Source organism: Carassius carassius, chromosome 24 (assembly GCF_963082965.1).
Source record: "Carassius carassius chromosome 24, fCarCar2.1, whole genome shotgun sequence".
NCBI classification, from domain to species: domain Eukaryota; kingdom Metazoa; phylum Chordata; class Actinopteri; order Cypriniformes; family Cyprinidae; genus Carassius; species Carassius carassius.
Window position 1 is genome coordinate 16,764,450 of NC_081778.1, and position 20,642 is coordinate 16,785,091.

The 20,642-nt window shown below is 36.3% G+C and overlaps 1 protein-coding gene and 1 pseudogene across 1 annotated transcript in view; one reads left to right on the forward strand and one right to left on the reverse strand.

Moving 5' to 3' along the window:
• The window catches only part of LOC132102990 (protein S100-A1-like), a 207,260-nt gene that overhangs the window by 175,293 nt on the left and 11,325 nt on the right, over positions 1-20,642 (forward strand). The window lies entirely within an intron of this gene.
• Positions 7,810-20,642, reverse strand: part of LOC132102988 (tripartite motif-containing protein 46-like) — a 15,877-nt pseudogene continuing 3,044 nt past the window's right edge.

Here is a 20,642-nt window from a genome sequence, read left to right on the forward strand (position 1 = left end):
AAAAATAAAATAAAATAGAATTTTGAAAAAATGGCTAAATATTGATAGTGTAAGCATAATGTTTTTGTAGAAGCTACTGATTTTGTGCGATCATTTTGATTTATAAAACATACATTTTAAAGTGTGGCTTAAGATCTCATTGTCGTTACTTTATCTCAGTGATAATCGAAATAATTGTTATAAATGTGCAGAAGGAGCACTTTAAACTTGTTTGGAGAAAAACCTCTGAAAAACAGTAGTGTGTGGTTGCTGCATCAGCATACTGGCACATGTGTGTGTGTGTGCAATGTCAGCTCATATGTTTCAGCTTTCAGCAAGTAAAACACACCTGTGAGAGCTCCAGCTGTTGTTTTGAAGAGTCCGGACAAGGGAAGCAGAGACAAAGGAAGAGGAATGTGCCACTCTCTCCTTTTTCCCTTCAGCCCTTCTCATCTCCTGTACCGCATTTGTTCTGTTTACTTTTATCTCATTCAGGTCTCCTAATTACCTCTCAGGTCTCCTCATGCTTGTTTGCATCTGTCTGCTTCTGTCCTTACACCAGAACTGTACATGTTAACAAAGACTCCAAAAGCACAAGTTGTGCCAACATGTTTTTAATAGATAGACATCATCCTTCAAATCTAAATAGAAAAGTAATAAACGTGAGACAGAGAGCAGAAGACACAGGCACAGACAGGCAACACCCCTCCGGCACCTGCTGACCTCTGTCATAGATTTCAGGGGGTTAAACGTCTGCTAGTAAAACAGGTTTGGACAAAGGTCACAGACTATAATGGTGACCTTGTTTTTTCTTGTCCAACCGTCTCACCATCTTCTCTGTTTCATGTGCAGTTGCTTTAGGCAGGCATTTATAAGCAACACTATGCAGACTAAAAACATTCATGCTGTTTTTTCAAGTTTTAGCTACTTTATTTTTCTGTACTGTATTATTTGGACTATACTGGAAGTCAATGGTGAACTTCAACTGTTTGGCTACAGTTTTCAAATTCTTTTGTGTTCAACAGAAGAAAGAAAAAGAAGGAACAAGTTGAGGATGCATAAATTATGACAGAATTTTAATTTTTTTGGTGATCTATTCCTTTTAAGAATTAAATTGTGTTTTTGTGAAAAGGAATCTAAATGATCTGCACTGCACTCACTTTAGAAGACCACTTATAATAGTTTTCTATAGAATAGGTGCTGTTTTAATAGAATAGGTGAGAATCACTACCTGAGCGGCCAAACAAGCAGAATAACAGAAAGAATGACACATAAAAACAAACATTACTACAGTGCATAGATATGTATGTAGATGACTACTGTGAAGTGGAAAGATTTGATGACAGAGAAAATCTTGTGCCCAAGTTCCTTTCTTCTTGGGACAGGTAAGCAAATAAATTATTTTGTAAACTGCTTTAATAAAACTAACAAATATCAGTGAATTGCTAATCCACATCAATAGATGACAGTGTGGCATGAGCTGTTAACACCCATTGTCATTGTGGTATCAGTATCTACTGATAGTGCACCAAGAGCTGCTTTGCCAAAGCTAGCTAAATACCTAAAACCCTTGAAACCTAGATGGGTTTGTTGTGGGTGGTAGTAAATACAAATATGTTTGATTATTTCACCTGCAGTTACTGCCATCAGCAGCCACAACCAATGTAGAAAAGCACAAAATGTATCTTAAGTGTTCAGCAGTGAGACGTCATAGATCCCAGGTGTGTTTTTAGCCCATTTTTATTTTTTCATTTCCATTCTTCAATTTAATTTTCAACATTCTTTAATTTAATGTTTTAAAGTAATAAAAAAAATGCATTGTGATGCCTTACAGTGTTTATTAAGCTACAGACCTGCTAAATAAGTGCTTGATAAATTGTATATTTTCTTCACATAGGTCTACTTCCGTACACAAGTACAAGTTACTTCAATCAGTAGACGTGGCTTCTTTATTGCGGAGTCCTCTGGATGGAATCAGAGACTCTCTGGACGAGATTGGCACACTCCGCCATGTTCAGCCGTTTGTCGTGATCATCATCTACTTCATCCATCCACTGCTGAGTCACCATAGGGTTCAGGGTCTACAGAGAGAGACAGAGAATAATAATGGTGTCCATGTACCATTTTCAAACATACATACATGTATGTATTTAAGAAATATATGTTATAATATAGGCCTGTTTATATTTACATAAAATATAAATCCCATATACACTGTATATATTTACACACAAACACACATGAGCGTAAGCAAATATTTCTTAAATATACACATGTATGTGTATTTATATATACACAGTACTCACACATATAATGTAAGCAAACTTTTATATTGAATTTGATTAATCGATTTGACAGCACTAATTGTACTAACGATAACCCAAAGATGAAAAAGATAAAAATTCTGTCATTATTTACTCAAGTTGTTTTAAACATTTATACATTTATTTCTCCTGCTGAACACAAAGAAGATATTTTGAAGAATCTGTTTTGACCAAATAGTTGATGGTCCCCATTGACTACCATGGTATTTTTTTCTCATATGTACTACGGAAGTCAATGGGGAGCAACAACTGTATAAGTTACCGCATTCTTCAAAATATTAGTATTTTGTGTTCAGCAAAAAAAAAGAAAGAAATTGATGCAGGCTTTGAACAACTTGAGGGTCAGTTAACAATGACAAAATGTTAATTTTTGGGTGAACTATCTCTTGAAGACAACATGTATAGAGACCTGGATTGCCCGTCCAAACTCAATCAGCATCATTTCAAAGACCTTCGGCCCATCCAGAAGGAGGGTCCCGCCCTGGGTGTAGTGTGTGCAGATCTCCTGTCCTAAACGAGGAGGAGGTTGGGGGGTGTTCACTATTATAGAAAAATAAAGCAAAGGAAAAGTTTTTACATCCAGTTGAAAGTAAGATGGTATGATTAAATGACATGGCAAGCACTAAAATCTGAATTAAAAAAAAAAATACCTAATGCTGATCATTCTGATAAAGACTAGAAGGTCATAGGGCTGTACGATCTCCAATGAAGAGAAAACCGATTGAACACTCACGTTGAGAATTCACCACTGCAGCCAGCAGGCAAAGGCTCAACACTGCCACCAGATGGCCAAATTGTGCCATTGTTGTAGAGGTTTTTCAAAAACAAGACTGGGACTCCGATGAGGAGAGACTGCAAAAGAAAAGCAGATTTTAATTTAGATGAGAGAGAATTATTAATTAAAAATAATAATAATTAATTGTTTCTATATGTGCATTTTAAATATCCCACAAAAATTTGAGTTTTGTGGTTTTTAGTCCATGTGTGTCAGCTTTGAGATCATTTGTATGCTAGTACGGGGGTCCATTAAAGAGAGAGAGAGAGAATTTTTTTTTGTAAACAATATTTTATGTTTGTCAAAGTTAATGTATTAACTTAAGATATTAATTAAACATGTTTAACACATTCTTATTTAGTTGATAATTTTTTTTATTCTACTAATCATACCATTCATAATAATTTAAAATAATGTGTTCTTTCCTTATGTATATATGCATAGTTTCAGAACAGTATTTGTTGTGAAAAGCATCATTCAAAAAAATCAAATTCAGCTGAATGTTTTCATCAGGTTTATACATTTAACAAAGTTTAGAAATAGAAAATATACATAAACTAATAAACAAATGTTATCCAGATAATATTGTTGATAATGTGCTATCTTCTGGTTTATATATATATATATATATATATTATGGGTCTTAATTCAGCTACCGTTAAATTTGAGTAAATAACATTTTAAGAAATGTTATATGATTGTGAGATGAATGTAATCTGCATTATTTCCTCTTCCTGTTTAAGTCCTATTAGTTAGTCTTTAGATACAACTTTAAGGTCACCACAGCTATCTACAGTCATACACAGAACCCAACATCACATATGAGTCAATTTCATATAAGGACAATAACCTTAGTTCTAGAGATTACAGAAAAAAACATTGCAAGATAAATCTGTTTTGGGGAACAAGCATTTTTTTTTTTTGTTATACTCAGTTGCTCCTTCCAGTTATCTTTCCATCGGTGTAATACAATCATTTTGCAAAAGAATGTGAACGTGTAAGTCTTTTTAAATGCTCAGTGAAGTGTATTCCTTGGGCTGTCGATCTGGTTGTGCAAGCTTTTGTTAAATGTAAGACACCAACGATAATGAAAAAGCTCATGTGGGTTTTCACATGCTGCAACAATTGTCACTTTTACTGTAAATATTGGTAGAGTGAGAGATTTAAAAGGATAGTTTACCCCCCACCAAAAAAACAAACAAACAAATAAAATAAATTTCTCTTCATTAATTCTAACCCATATGAATGTCTTCAGTAAAAAAAAAAAAAAAAAAAGATGTTTGGCAGTGCGACTGCGTTTTAGTCACCATTCACTTGCTTATGGAAAACGATGCAATTAAAGCGAATGGTGACTGAAAGTGTCTTCTTCCTAACATCTTTTGTATTTTACAGAACATAAAAAGTCACACAGGTTTGAAACCACATGAGGGTGAGTCAATTATGACACAGTTTTCATTTTAGGGAGGAATCGATATTTTTTAAAGTCTTTCATCTATCAATATGTAAATATTTTTCATTTACAAAAATGGATTTCTATTACTAATTAAATTCTAAACTAGTCTGGAATGATATTGTAGCCATTTGAATTAATTATTTATTTTTTAATAGATGACATTAGAAAGTGTCAATTCAGCAAAAATATCAAAAAACACAATCAGCAAAATATCAATAGAGTTAATCAAAAGGCATATAAATATTGTATTGAAAAAGAATTAATTAAATATCCAATAATAGCAATAATGTTTATAGCGTGCAGTGAAAACAGAAAATAAGAACAGTGAAAAGAGAAAGAGAGCAATTGTTTGCAGAGAAAACTAGATGAGTGCAGGTGCTTCTTACCAGTATCAATTCTGAAGAGACACTGCCTTCTGCTCTGAACGAGGGGAAAATAAAAGCTAGAAATGTATATCACCACCCATTTTCACATGTGATGCAGAGAAAAGAGTCAGAATGGGAGGAGAGTAACTAAGAAAAGTTATGGAGGCGTGATTTACTGGTTTGTTGATTTGTTCTTCCACTTTCCTAATTGAACATCAGAAGATAATGCAAGTACTCTGTCATTGTTGTTGTTGTTTTTCCACATTTGATGCCAGTTTTGCAAAAATAATGTTGAAACCAGTTAACCTGCTATGTATTTTGTTTATTTAGTAGAGAAAGAGAGAGAAATGCTTTTCCATTTACATTATGACATCTAAACCTGTAGATTGTTTATTTGGGTCATACTTTCCCATCAAAATGTTTATGTGTCGGTTTCATCCAATGATTCTGATGACATGTCTGATGAATTCGGTGCACTCACGATCATTCAAATATCTTTCATAATTCTGATCTGAAAGCTTAAAAAATGTCATCTGTGAAACATTCCCAGTCTAGTGATATTTATTGTACTCAAGTATGAAAAGTAACTTTTTTTAAATATTAAACCCAGTTATACTGAAAATAAATGTACACGTGAATGCAAAATGGAAATTGAGCAAAAATATATATTTAAAAAAAAATGTTTCCACAGCAGCAAGATCGTGTTCAGTTTAACACTTTCTTCCATTTTGTATTTTTTGGTAAGCAAGAGAGGCACTTCATTTGGTTCTTAGTCTTTTTTATTCCAACATAAGAAAACATCATGGCACTTTATTCATATTTTATGTTGCTTGTTTAGTTAGCACTGTTGTTTGACAAGATTAAGACAAACAAACCTGAGTATCCCACCTAAACTCCAGTATGATTATGTTAAAGGCATGTTCAGACGGCTGGATGTACAAATTTCATCTCATCCCGACTTACCTCATTTGGAAGTTCTGCCAGACATAGAGAGCAAAAGATTGTTTTTCAAAAGATAAAAGATAGAAATATCCAAAGGCAAAGCACTGAAATTGGCATAAAATGATGTTAATTGCTAACAAAAGTAGATGATAGCAATGATTAAATACTCACTTTGTTCAGAGATGATCACAGCAGCCAGCAAGCACAGACTCAATATGACTAACCGCTGTCCAAATTGATCCATTATCATAGATCTCTTGATCAGCAGATAATTATAAAAGATAATCCGGACAAATGAACCTGTAATGGACCGGTAAAGACTCAAAGAGAATAAATGAGAATACAGTTTATGTAGAAAACAGCAGAAAGATGAGTGAATCTTACCTGAATAATGTCTGAAGAGAAACTGCAATGCACAAAAACAAAAAAGATGATGTGAGAAGATTTATGATGTTAAAATATTAAACCCAGGGAACCAGAAAGACAGAGAATCAGGAAGGTTTTTTTTATTATTTTTTTTGCAGTTAACTTCCTTGATTCCAGTTCACACAAACTGTGTTTTTTGCACAGAGCAGTGGAATTTTGAAAATTTCAATGACTTAAGACACTTTTTTTCCTCTCTTTTTAATCTTAATTTATTTTACCTTTATAGAACAGCCTTTTAGAACACTGCTTCATATGTGAGCGCAACAGTCAAACATGTTAAAAACACATGTAAAATAAAACACAATGGAGAAGCAGAACAGTGGAATGCAAAAATGTGTTCGGTGAAAACTTCTTATTCAGGGTAAAAATCAAGGGGCATGAAAACAATACAAGTGAGAAACGTTTTTGCTTTAATTCACTTCTGCCATTTTTGTCTTTTACAAACATTTTGCCAATTTTCCAAGGACCAGCATGTTTAATAAATGCTACAAAATATCCTCAACATCAATATAAATCCACACAAAGAGACCTGAATCTGCAACAATGCGTCCAAATAGCAGAAAATGGCCAAACTAGAGCTTTCAGCAACTATCTTTATTGCAATAACATATCAAACACACACACACACACACACTCTAAATGCAACTGACATTCAGTATACAATTCAAAATTTCCTTTTAACAACACACACACACACACACACAGACACACTAATGACTGACAGTTGCACGGTCATAAGCAGCATCCAGTTCTGAAATTAAACTTCACCCACTAATTTGTTCTCACCGTACCCAATCCGCAAAAAAATAAAATTAAATAAAAATAACACATGACCATAACAGTCATGATTATGAAAAAAGGCTGAAAGTAGTATGAGGTGTATCAGACGGTTTTGTTTTGGAGATTATTATGTAGGACATTCAAATGGGAAAGTCTGTTGTATAACATTAGAGCAGGCACATTTAGACATCTCACAAAAGCAGGTTCTTTTCATTACACGGTTGTTCTTTTAGTTTTGCTTGCTAAAGGCTTCCATTAGCCCTGTTTTGGCCTAAACAAACCAAACAGACAAGGTCTCAATGCACAGGACGTGTACTGACGCCAATACAAAATGTCTGACCAACAAGACAGCCATAAACTGTCTCCAGTGGATTTAAATTGCAACGCAATCACATTTTGAGGTATTGCAACATTCCTGTAAAGAGCACAATATACTGTTAATGAATAAATCAAGGTGTTTACTATTAGCACACCCATAGTGAGCAGTGCACATGCTAACAATGCTGGAAATTAAGTTTGAAAATAGCGAGGAATCATTTGATTTTACAAAATGAGTGTGTTATGAGTGAACCTGAATCATACACAATTGGAATCTTTGATTTTGTGGCCATAAAAACACACTTTTGCTCATTATTTAATAGTGATGTTGTTAGCATGCTACATGTTGTTAGCATCCATGACCACTTTTTAAGGTCTATCCTTTGAAATTAAACAAATCTTAATATAAAATACAATCAATCATTGCATCATTAGCTACTAAAGAAGCAGGTAAAAAAAAGTCTATAGAAAACGATAAAAGAAGATTTGCTTAAAGGTGCTGATTTGACTAGGTTCAAAGCGATCAGACGGTTTAGTGACCCGCGTCGGTGGCACGTGTTTGGATGGTCACTCTTCTAGGTGGGTTCTGCTCTGTACTGCGATTGGCTATTAACTCTTGCAGCTGCAGGGCACCTCCACCAATAAAACAGAACGCTGGGCAAACAGGTGCAGAGCAATCTACAGTCCCCTCCCACAGCACTCGCAAAGAGTGTGCGTCGTAAAAAGTGAGCCGCCCTTTCTCAAAGTCCAGACACAGTCCGAGGCGAGGTGGTAAAGGGGCAGTGAGGGGAACAGAGGAAATGTTAGATGCCCCACACTTGGGCAGTAAGATCTTGCCCATGCCCATTGTGAGGAAACAGAATGGAGGACAGTCCTGAGCATCCTCTGCGCCACTTTCATGACCACTATCTGGATCGTACCTACAGAGACAAATAGAAGGGAAAAGACAGATTCCTCAACAATATTGCCAAGTCATTGTGAGTTAGTCAGCTCTTAAATGCTTAATTTTCTCCTCACCGTGGACTTGCCATGTCTTGTGGAAGATGGAACCACTCCTGCAGTTTTGCTTCAACACCCACTCCCACCTACACACAGAGAAAACAACTCGTTTTAAAATTCACATTTTTTAGACATACTTACGTACTAATATATTAATACACTAAAAATGCAATTTATAAATATAAATTAATTATACTTATATATATATACTATGGAATAAAGTAAAAAAAAATGTCAGAACGATATAACAAAGAAAAAGCTGAATTCAAAAGTAAATTCTTGAAAATAAAACCATATTCAGTAATTTGGCGTACTTTTTCATATTACTTCACAGGGGAAGGTATATGAAAGAAGAAGCTTCTTATACTCACCAAGGCTGCATTTATTTGATCAAAAATGCCATATGAACAGTAACTATTTGAAACATCACTACAATTTAAAATTAATAGTAAACTGTCTTAATATATTTAACATGTAATTTATTTACATGGTCATGAGCTTTGGGTCATGACCGAAAGGACAAGATCCCGGATACAGGCGGCCGAAATGTGCTTTCTCCGCAGGGTGGCTGGGCGATCCCTTAGAGATAGGGTGAGAAGCTCAGTCACCCGGGAGGAGCTCAGAGTAGAGCCGCTGCTCCTCCACATCGAGAGGGGTCAGCTGAGGTGGCTCGGGCATCTGTTCCGGATGCCTCCTGGACGCCTTCCCGGGAAGGTGTTCCGGGCACATCCCACTGGGAGGAGACCCCGGGGGAGACCTAGGACACGCTGGAGAGACTATGTCTCCCGGCTGGCCTGGGAACGCCTCGGTGTCCCCCCAGAAGAGCTGGAGGAAGTGTCTAGGGAGAGGGAAGTCTGGGGTTCTCTGCTTAGACTGCTGCCCCCGCGACCCGGCCCCGGATAAGCGGTAGAAGATGGATGGATGGATGGATGGATGGATGGATGGATGTAATTTATTTCTGTGATGCAAAGCTGAATTCTCAGCATTCATCATTCTAATATGCTGATCTGGTGTATTTAATATTATTGAAAAAAAAAATCTCTGACATTTCTTTCGGGATTCTTTGATAAATGAAAAGAACAGCATTTATTTGAAACTTTTGCAACATTATAAATGGCTTGATTGTCACTTCTGATCAATTTAATGCATCCTTGCTAAAATAAAAGTACTACTTTCTATGTTGACCTTAACCAGGTAGGACCCAGGCTCCACTGTGCATGCCCAGTAGTGTCGTCCCTTTGTGATGGAAACATCAGCCACCAGGAGGTCAGAAGTGAGGTCACATGAGGTAAGAGCCCGATCAGCAGCCTGCAACAGGGTCATCCCAGGAACACTCCGGGCATATGTCTGCCCTTTTCCCAGCGCCACCCGCTCCGCATGTAGACCCCAGCGTGAATCCAGGCAGAAGGACAACACTGAGATTGAGGTATGCAGGAGAAATGGAGTGGAGGAGAGGGTTGGAAAGGTCAGGTCATAGGGAGCAGGACACAAAATGAAAAGAGGATGAGGAAGTGAACATATAAAAAGGAACAGAGAGGGGGGATATGTATGCATAAGTGTAAAAGAGAAGAAATGGGATTCGAAGAAAGGAGGGGAAACAGAGAGGACAGCAGGAACATTGAACATATTCCAGGACTCTAGGATTCAGAGGAGATCAAGCAGCTGATATATTCCAGTTAAACAGGAATACAAGTCAAAGAAACAGCATAGATAACGGGAGCAAGGGAAGGTGGAGAACAACAGGAAACATAAGGAGAAATAATACAGAGAGGAGAGCAAAAAGAGACATGTCAGAGAGTTGTGGATATGCATGGAGAAACATACTACCAAAACAGAATTAATTGTATGAGAGAAAATGAGAAAGAGAAAATATGACATGCATGTAATAAAACAACAAGTTTCAGTTTGATAGAATTGTGATATTGATGGGTTAATGAATGGATCAATAAGTCCATGGCTAGATGAATTAATTCATATGGATGGTTAGATGGATAGAACGAATTAATCAATCAATCAGTAAATAAATATGATACAGATGAATCAATGACAAGTGAACAGACAAACAACCAAACATGAACAAAAATGCAGATGAATGAATGAATAATTCTGTGTGAATGTATCAGTTGATGGGTAAATGGAGGATGGATAGATGATATCTTGAATGCATGAAATAATGAATGAATCAACGAATCTTTCAATGGATGGATAGACAAAAGCAAACGAACAAAGACAAAAATAAGCAGAAGAATGAATGGAAGAATAAATAAATAGATGAATGCATAAATGGAAAAAAATCAAAATTGAGGATGTAAATTGTAAGTCGAAGAAGTAGAACGAGTGGAAAATATGCAATTATTTTACATCTTCAGTAATGTGAGAAACTGAGGAGCTGGAGGAAAATAATTAAGTGTCTGGGTAACATATTTTAAAGGGGTTCAGATTCAAGTGCTTATATTTGAATGTGTGTGTCTTACCTGGTGCAGGAGGTGTGTGTAGATACACCTCCTCACTGTACTCTCCAAACCCTGCCTTATTACAGCCTTGAACTCTCAGGATATACACACTGTCCATCTCTAGCTTATCAATCACTGCACTGGTCCCGCCCACATCATCCAGACGCTGCCATGAACAGTGTGTGCCATTACTTCCTGAGCTTCTTTCAGACAAGACTCTGCCCCATAATGCTCCAGCCCCGCCCACTTTCCTCAGATACTCCACTGAGTAGTGCCAGGCAGGGGCGGAGTCTTGTGGGAGGCGCCAGCACAAATAGAGCTGGTCATATGCCAAGGTCTTTTGAGTGTCAATCACAGGAGCCAATGGGGCTGCAGAAGGAAATTAAGAGGTTGGATTTAATGTGAATTCAATGCATTATTGTATTTGACATAGAAAATCACGTTTTTATGAAAACCTTGTATAAAGTCCATGCTGCTGAGCGCTTTGAGTTCTCTGGAGACGTCCATCTGAAAGTGTCTGAACGAGGGATCAGCAGATAGAGAGAAATGGTGTAGATTTTCTATTGCTTTAACCAGTCTGAGGGGGGAAAAAAAGAGATAAAAATCAAGTAACTTGAATATACAGAAGCTTTCTTTATACTAAGTGATCCTGTGTAACATAATAGTACCACATTTATTTTGTGTTCCTTTTGAAAATGTTTCTATGGAAACACACAATAGGCTATTGTGGGATTTGTATTTCATAAATGACCAGATTTGCACAATCACAGTAACCCACAAACATACACTCTAACCTGTTGTGCGTGACTCTGGCGGCCTGCACAAAGCATGACTGGTCAGTTTCCTTAAGCAGCTCTTGAGTGTATGTGAGCAGCCCTGCGTTCTCCAAAAGACTCTGTTTTTCAGAGAGCTGTGCACTCAGAGCCCCTGTCCGCTGCTCACGAGCCCCCTCCAGCAACATGGCTAAGACCCCCTGATGCTCCACCAGCACACTGCGCAATTCACTCACGCACTGATTCGACTGCTCCTTAGCCACTGCACTGTTCACCTGAACACAGAGGAACACCGATTAAACAGGATAGCAGGATAGAAGGGAATATAGTGTAGCATAACTGTAACTTTCTTTAAATATTCTCTTTTTTTACTATGTATAGGAGGAGACCTCATTAATGTCAAATATTTTAATAATTTAATTAAATTGTTTACTTTAGTTTATATTTTACAATTAATAGATTTTATATTTAAAATTCTGCATTAAATTAATTACATTTAATAATAATAAATATATTTTAAAAAATCTATAATACTTATCAAAAATGTAATTGAATGTAATTGCACTGAATTTAATTTTGGTAATCCCCACCATCACATTTTGTCATCATTATTTTTCACAAATAAATATTACAATTATTCTGATTGAAAACACTATTTAAAAAAACAGGATATAAAAAAAAAACACTTCTTGCTCAAGGCAACATCACGGAGAGAAAGTGACCTGTTACCTTTACATTTTATTTCGATATGAAAAGAGCACCATGTCTTTTAAAATGTCATAACTATTTTAAATCTTAATATTTAATTTAATGTATTTAATTTATATTTTATAATTAGTGCTGTCAAAATGTATGCGATTAACTTTTTTCAGTTTAACAAGTTAAAAATATTTTACGCAGGGGCAGAGCAAGGGGTTGACCACCCTACTCACAACTGGTGCTTCTGTCTCTTTTTTTCTTGACAACAATTGCTTTTATTTAGATGCAGAACATCTTTACGACCACATCAAATAGGAGACTTTTCAGAAGGGCACCCTAATTTCGCACTAGTCAGCTGAGCTTGGTGACGAGGGAGGTTCAGTATACAGAGAACTGCAGTCAGATTAGATGTTGTCAGGCCATATTTCAGCAAAAACGTATTTTCCTGTCATCAGCCATTATACTGTGCTCGTAGCATGTGCTTTTCAATTGCACGCACAAATGTGGCAACGCGTTGTAACCTATCATTTAATATTAAAGCGCAAAAGAAACTACAAGCATGCAATGTCGTCAGTTAAGTTTTGAAGTTTCTAAAAAGGCGATTAATGCTGCCTTAAAACTGTGCATGCAAGTATTTGTTATATATGAGTGACATTTAAGAACACATCCAATTCAACTGGTCAGCTCATTAGTAGAGCAGCGGCAGTGGCAGCTCTTAAAGCAGACAAAATAGCCTAATATCCCAGCTGCTGTGATGTATGTTAATCAGAGAACAAAAGAAAAAGAGGAAATCAATCACTTTTGTAGCATTTAAGGATTCAACTAGATTTATTTTAGAATTTAGTGTTTGATAACTTTGTTCAATTTCTATATATTTACTACTTGCAGAAAGGCAGAGGTAAATAAGACACTTATTATAATAAAGTTCACTTAAATTAAAAGTTGTTATTTTTTATAGTCTAATAAATGTTTCAATTGAAAGCTCTAAATTATACTGTAATGCTGAATGGCTATAGTCAGTGGTTAAATGTTGGGGGGGGGGGGGTCATGGAGAAATCAATAATATCGGTATCAGAGATACTCGCCTTCGGTCATAAAAAGTTGCCATTACACAAATATTTAAAATATACTGTATTTATGTTGTATCGACATACATTTGGAGATTAAAATCGCAATATAAAAGTATATTTAAAAACTTTAATGTTAGGTGGGATTAATCACCATTAATTTAAGGGAAAAATTTTGATTAATTCATTTTTTTAAATCAATTGACAGATTTATTTATAATTCATATTTTTTATTTTAAAATATTTAAATGCAATTATGTTAAATCTAAAAAATTATAAAAATTAAATATCAATAATAATAATATTCTTTACATATTAAACATGTATGTTTATGTATGTATGTATGTATATATATATATATATATATATATATATATATATATATATATATATATATATATATATATATATATATATATATATATATATATGTATATATATATATATATATATATATATATATATATATACACACACACAGACAGACACTTTTTTGTTCGCGATTTACATCCTTATATTTGAACTGCTAAAAGTTTATAACACCTGAAAAAAAAACACTCACATAGCCTGAGATGTCTCACAAACACTGAAAGTATAATTAAAACACCAGTGCTGTGTACCTCAGTCTGAGCGATGCCACTTTCTACTTGGGTGATCTGTGCCTGTACAGAATCCTGATTGGCGAAGACATAGTTCATCTCCTTGGTGATCTTCTCCTGTGATTTCATAACATGGAGAACTGACATTAAACTGCACAGGTACACAAAGTTTGAGGATCCAGACACAGTATTTTTTAAAGGGAAAATCCACAAATGTAATCCAAAACAAGTCATAACACGGGCAATTCAAACAATGACAGAGTTCAGGCTGAGGCCAACAGAGTTATCAAGATAAACAGGCAGAACATCAAGACACAAGAGAACCAGGGTAAAAGGCTTAGAAATGCAGTTGTGAACACATAAAGATTTAACAATGAGGGATTTATTAAAGGGAAAATGTAATCCAAAAACAAGCAAAGGTCATAACAAGGGCAGTGCAAACAATGACAGAGTTCAGGTCTGAGGCAAACTGGGTAATCCAGATAAACAGGCAGAAGTCAAGAACCAGGATAATAGGCGTACCCCTTATTGACACTGCACATGTTATGGCTCTTGCAAAGTTTTGTTCCATCCTCCACATGGTGCCAACTCACACCAGGAGCATTTCAGAAGTGAAGCGTCAGGATTCACGAGACCAATTGATTTGCCTGTTCAATGTTGATTTTCTTGTTTTTTTGTTTTATAACATGAGTAAGCTGGCTAAATGTGTATGTTTTGTCTGGTTTAATTCTGTCTATTGTTGTGTTTTTTGCTATGTCCTACTTTGTTGTGCTGTAGACTGCAAAGTTAATATACTTAAAATTCCAGTTATGAATGACAAGGATAAAAGTTGCTGTGTATAGTCGTCTAAAAAACATTCTCAGTTATCTTGTATCTATAATTCACATACAATTTCTGGCTTCCGGGCAAAGATATATTGATGTGAAATTCAATCAGGAGTCGGCACAGTTTTTTCGTATTAATTTTTTTTAATTAACAGGATTTTATAGCTGCCTATCTTTAGTGAAGCCGTGAAGTTCTGAAACATGCTGTGGCATGGCTATTGTAAACTAGAGTGGCTGTGATAAGCTCCAGTTGCCACTTCAGAGCCATAACACCACAGACATGTGCAGTGTAAATAAGGGGTTAGAAATAAGTGATGTCTGGTACTTGAATGAATCGTTCTTTAGAGCTGGTTCTCAGGAAGTAACCAGTCGAGCCTGTTCACAAATAGATCTGAATTGAACTTTAGTTCCCGGTTTGATGACGCAGGACACACAGATGAAGAAGCACTTCCAACTCATCAAGAACCGAATGAGCCATTACAAAGTTTTCAGAGGATTACCGACGATTCTGATGAGTGAGTTGATGATACTGTGAAAGCCTGAGGCGCATACTGGAAATATGCTTATTATGAATGTTATTAATTTACATTTTATTAAAACCTGCAAAAACCTTTTTGTTGAGGGATGTTTATAAATTTTACAATAGTTTATTGTGCATGCATATTATATTTAAAGTTGCTTAAGTGAAATCAAGGAGCTTACAAGGTTTACAGTATTAATTCTTTAGTCTGTAGACATGTAGAACATATCCGCGTTTGTGCATCAATGTCTGTAATGTGTTCTAGGTGTGCAGGGTTGCCAACTCTCACGCATCTGGCGTGACACTCACGCTTTCAGCATCAATCTCACACTGAAGTCCAAGCATGAGTGTCACGCCAGATGCGTGAGAGTTGGCAACCCTGGGTGTGAAACTTTGAGAAATCTTATCCAAGCTGTAGGCTAGTCAGTATTGGTCAGTCAGTCGTATCTGACATAAAGGAGCCGCAAATGAAACTGTGACCACAAACACCATTAACTTAAGTGAATTTGATGGCAATAATCATCAATATTTTATACACAAATAACTTTATTTTTTGAATGTTTCAATATGTGTTGACACAAATTGCTTATTTGAATTTTTAATTGATACAACAACATGGCATTGAGTTGTTAGAAAAGAAATGCATCGCAACGTTATTGCTTGATAACGTCAGGAACTGATGAATCGGCTTTTTGAACCGGTTAACGGAAATAAATCGGACTTTGCATCACTATTAGAAATTCAGTTAAGAACACTCACGCAAGACTTAGCAATGAAAGACAGTGAGGGCTTATACAGAGTAAGCTAACCATGCTAATGGGACACAGGTGCAATAAATGAGTGCTGATGAGTGCAGGCAAAGGAAGACTGACTGACAGAGGTATGGGATGGGATTATCAAGGGAACTCCAGCTGGTGATTGTGACAAGAATCATTTACGTTAAACAAGACAACACCATACAGCTTCTCCTAGAGCTGCCGAGTCATTGAGTATGTTTACATGGACAACAATAGTCAGATTTTAACACAATTAAGACAATACTCTGATTAAGAATCTACCATGTAAACAGAGATTTTTGATTACCTTAATCCAGCTAAAGACATATTCAAAGTAAACAGAAATCTAATAAATACATGTAGAGTATTCCTATTTTAGTCGCATTACTGAAGTGCAGAACAGACATGTAAAAACCTTAAACACATCATTAATATCGTGTAGGACTTTTTGCCTCTTTTTGCAACAGGATACACAAATGGCAGTGGTCAACCTTTTGACGGCAAATAAAAGAGCCGCCATCATCTATGAAATGATATTGCGGACATTATTCAAAAGGAATCGCAAATTGTATTTGCAATTGCGTTTTCGATTTGTGGACGCATAAAATGTGACATAATCCAAACGCAAATGCAAATCGCGCATTACCGTTTGCATTTTCGTTTAAGCGAACGCACGGTGTCTGCCAAATTTTAAATGGAAATGCAAAGTCCATTTGCAATTGTGTTTCCCATATCTTACGAGCTATGAGCCTGTCATATTTAAATAGCAATATTAATTACCACATTTGCCTTTTCACTCTCTCTGCACTGTGCATGTAAACTGCCAAAACTCAAATGGAATCTCAATACCTTTTGCATTTGAATTTCCGACGTCTACACAGAAACCTGTCAATCAAGTGACAGGGGTGGGGCCATTTTATTGGGCGTGTTTGCTTTGGGAAGTGACGTCACTCACAGTCGACGGTAATAAATAATTATTAATTAATTAGTGTGGACTTTGTCATCTAAATACTTAATAACCAATAAGGTTAAGGATGTGTCTTAAAATTACTTCATCTTTTCTTTCCTGTGAAGCTTTACTTAAAAAAGATGTTTCCTGATATTGACACTTTATGTTCTTTTGTGTGGTGCTGAACACGAATCCATTTCTCATCTCTTCTGGGAATGCACATATACAAGTCTGTTCTGGAAGAATTTTTGTATCTTCGATCATACTAAAATGTACCATGTTTTACTATGGTAAATATGAGTTATCGATAGTGTTTATAATTAAACCACAGTAGCCACAAATGTACAGTTGTCTGAGACGTTATGAAATGTTCTTTAACATCATGAACCATAAAATGTAGTCAGTGCCTGCTATGGTTTATTTTCATAATATGTAAACACAGGTCACAAGTCACAACACACAAGTCACAAGGTCACAACACACGGTCACATTTCCTTGATTCAGCAGCTGCACGATGTGCCACCGAGAGTCCTGTCTTGTATCTAGAGATCTGGTACCGATTCAGTGTAGATCGGTAGCTCGGTGGTTAGTGTCTTGTCTCGCGGTGCGGCGTTCATTCTTTTAGCGCGTGTTCGAAACCCGCGCCAACATGGACTTCATTTTGTGTTTATCCTACTTACTTCAGCCGCGAAACGGGCGATCATACTATAACTTGTAATCTTTACAAGAATATCTGAATCATGCAATGAGCAAGTCTGCGTTTATTAAACACTTAATATCGCGTCAGTTTGTGCTTTCAGAATCGCCGAGTCTGCTGCCGTCGTTCCAGCACATCTGCAGCGGAGACCTGAACCAGGAAATTGGTCACCAGATAACACGGTAACCAGATAAACCGTAACACCGGGAAGATTAGGCAAATAGACTGGTGACGTAGGTCGGCGCGCGTTTCTCAATACAAAGTACGCTGATTTCGGACTTGCATCATCAGTAGTTCAGACTTTGTGCATTCGACCCGGGAGTGTGATGTCTGCGAGGATGCAGGTCCGGTAATTCTGCAAACAGCAGCGTACTTGATAACATGTCAGCTCGCCTTGACTACTGCAATTTTCCTAACTGTATATTTACAATAAAACATAAAGGATATGAAATACCACTGCCTCCTTTCATTTTTCGTTTAAACATAATAATAGCAGCAGAAATGTACTTAGTTACAAATGAAACTAAATATTATATCAATTGCCTCTTTTATTACCGTCGACTGTGAGTGACGTCACTTCCCAATGCAAACACGCCCAATAAAATGGCCCCACCCCTGTCACTTGATTGACAGGTGTCCGTGTAGACGTTGGAAATTCAAATGCAAAAGAAATTGCGATTTCATTTGAGTTTTGGCAGTTTACAGGCAAATGTGGTAATTAATATTGCTATTTAAATATGACAGGCTCACAGCTCATAAGATATGGGAAACATAATTGCAAACGGACTTTGCATTTCCATTTTACATTTGGCAGGCACTGTGCGTTCGCTTAAACGAAAATGCAAACGGTAAGGCGCGATTTTCATTTGCGTTTGGATTATGTCACATTTTATGCGTTCAGAAATTGAAAACGCAATTGCAAATACAATTTGCAATTCCTTTTGAATAATGTCCGGAATATAATTCCATAATCATCTGTATGCACGTACAAATAATTAACTGCACTTGAAGCTTTCATAAAATGAAAAATGAAATTAAATGTGAAATTCCTGAGGGGGCGTCGGATGGTGTCACGTGGGGACATAATGACGTATGCCATAGATTGTTTAATATGTTTACTTCGAGTATGACTATAGTCAGATTAAGATAATCAAAAAGCTCTGTTTACATGGTAGATTCTTAATCGGATTATTGTCATAATCGTGTTAAATTCTGAATACTGTTGTCCATGAAAACATACTCACTGAGAGGAATCCTCTCCTCTCTACCACTGATCATTCAGAGCTGTGCAGAGCTTAAAATTTTTTTACCAAAATAACTATTTTTCTTTTATTCAGGAAAGAAGGGAATGTTGGGCATATTTCTAATGTTTATAGTCTAAAGAGTATAGAGTGCTTAAGGATTAATGTCAGGAACGGATACCTTTAGTGTTTGGTAAACCAGCGCAATAGGCATGATCTTGTGTCCACTGTGGGCTTGACGGAGTTTACAAAGCGGGCATAACAAACGCTGACATGACCTGCAGTAAAATAGCAACCTCTCCTGCTCATGCTCCACACACACTAATACCTGCATGTGAGTAAGAGAGAGAGAGAGAGAGAGAGAGAGATGAAGGAAGAAAAATGGACAAGGGAAAAGACAGAAAGAAGAAATGTGGTTAAGAGGAACTTTTGAGACCACAACAGTATATCAAAAATCATCTGTGGCGACTGTTTTGGAAAAGGGCAATATTTAAATATTATTTGCATGGTATTGATTTCAAAATATATAAAAGAATCCATTGTCACATGGACAAACATATAAATAAAAATAATGCAAAATACTGTTTTGCACATACACTACAGTGCAAAAGGTTTAGGCAACTAATATTTGCATCAACAAAAAATGGTTTTAAGTCAGTTATTTCTATCTTTTGCTGTAGTGTGTCAGTATGAAATATCAGATTACATTTTTAAACATTTCTTTTGCAATTATTTGGAATAATGCACCGAGATTTTTGTATGAACATGGAGTCTTACAACAGCCAGTGCTCCACACAGAAATCTGATCTCAGCATAATCCAGTCCATCTTGAATTACATGAAGAAACAGAAAAAACTGAGACAGACTCAATCCAGAAAGACTGTGGCAACATCTCCAAAACACTTGAAGAAACCTGCCTGCAAAGCTACCTGAGAAACTACGTGAAAGTATACCAGACAAAAATAAGGACAAAAGCTGTTTTAAACACAAAATATGGTCACACAAAAAGTTGATATGATTTAGTTGATAAATAAAATCTATTTATGACATTATTTTTTGAAAGCATCCTCACTTCACAGAATTTTGTAAAAAGTGCCTAAAACTTTTCACAGTACTGTAGCTTTGCAGAAAGGTTTCTTGAAGTGTCTTGGAGACATTGCCACAGTTCTTCTGGATTGAGTCTGTATCAGTTTGTTCTGTTTCTTCATGTTATTCCAGACAGACTGATGATCTGTTTGACTCGCTCTCTCTCTGTCTCTCTCTCTCTCTCTCTATGTTTGTGGCCCATTAGGGTTGATCTTCTCTCAGAATAAGTTTTTTTTTTTACCTTGGGTCTGAAGCTGTGTGTGGGCATGATGTGTTCGTGTTGGGCTCGTGGTGTGCCCCAAGGGTGGTACAGCTTGAAGCACTCGTTACAGAAGTTGGACCTGCAATCAGCGCAGCCTTTGGTGGCCTCCAGAGCCTGAGGAGGTTTGCAGAACTGGCACATGACTGCCATGCTGCCGAGACTCACCGTGTGCCTGTACCTGCACACATGGACAAAGAAAGACATCGGTCATCCATTGTGATTTCAAAATTAATGAGTCTAATCTGAAAAGTAAACACATATGGCTTATATATATATAATTTTATTATATGTGTGTATGTGTACACAAAATATAGTGTGTGTGGTGTATTGTGAGG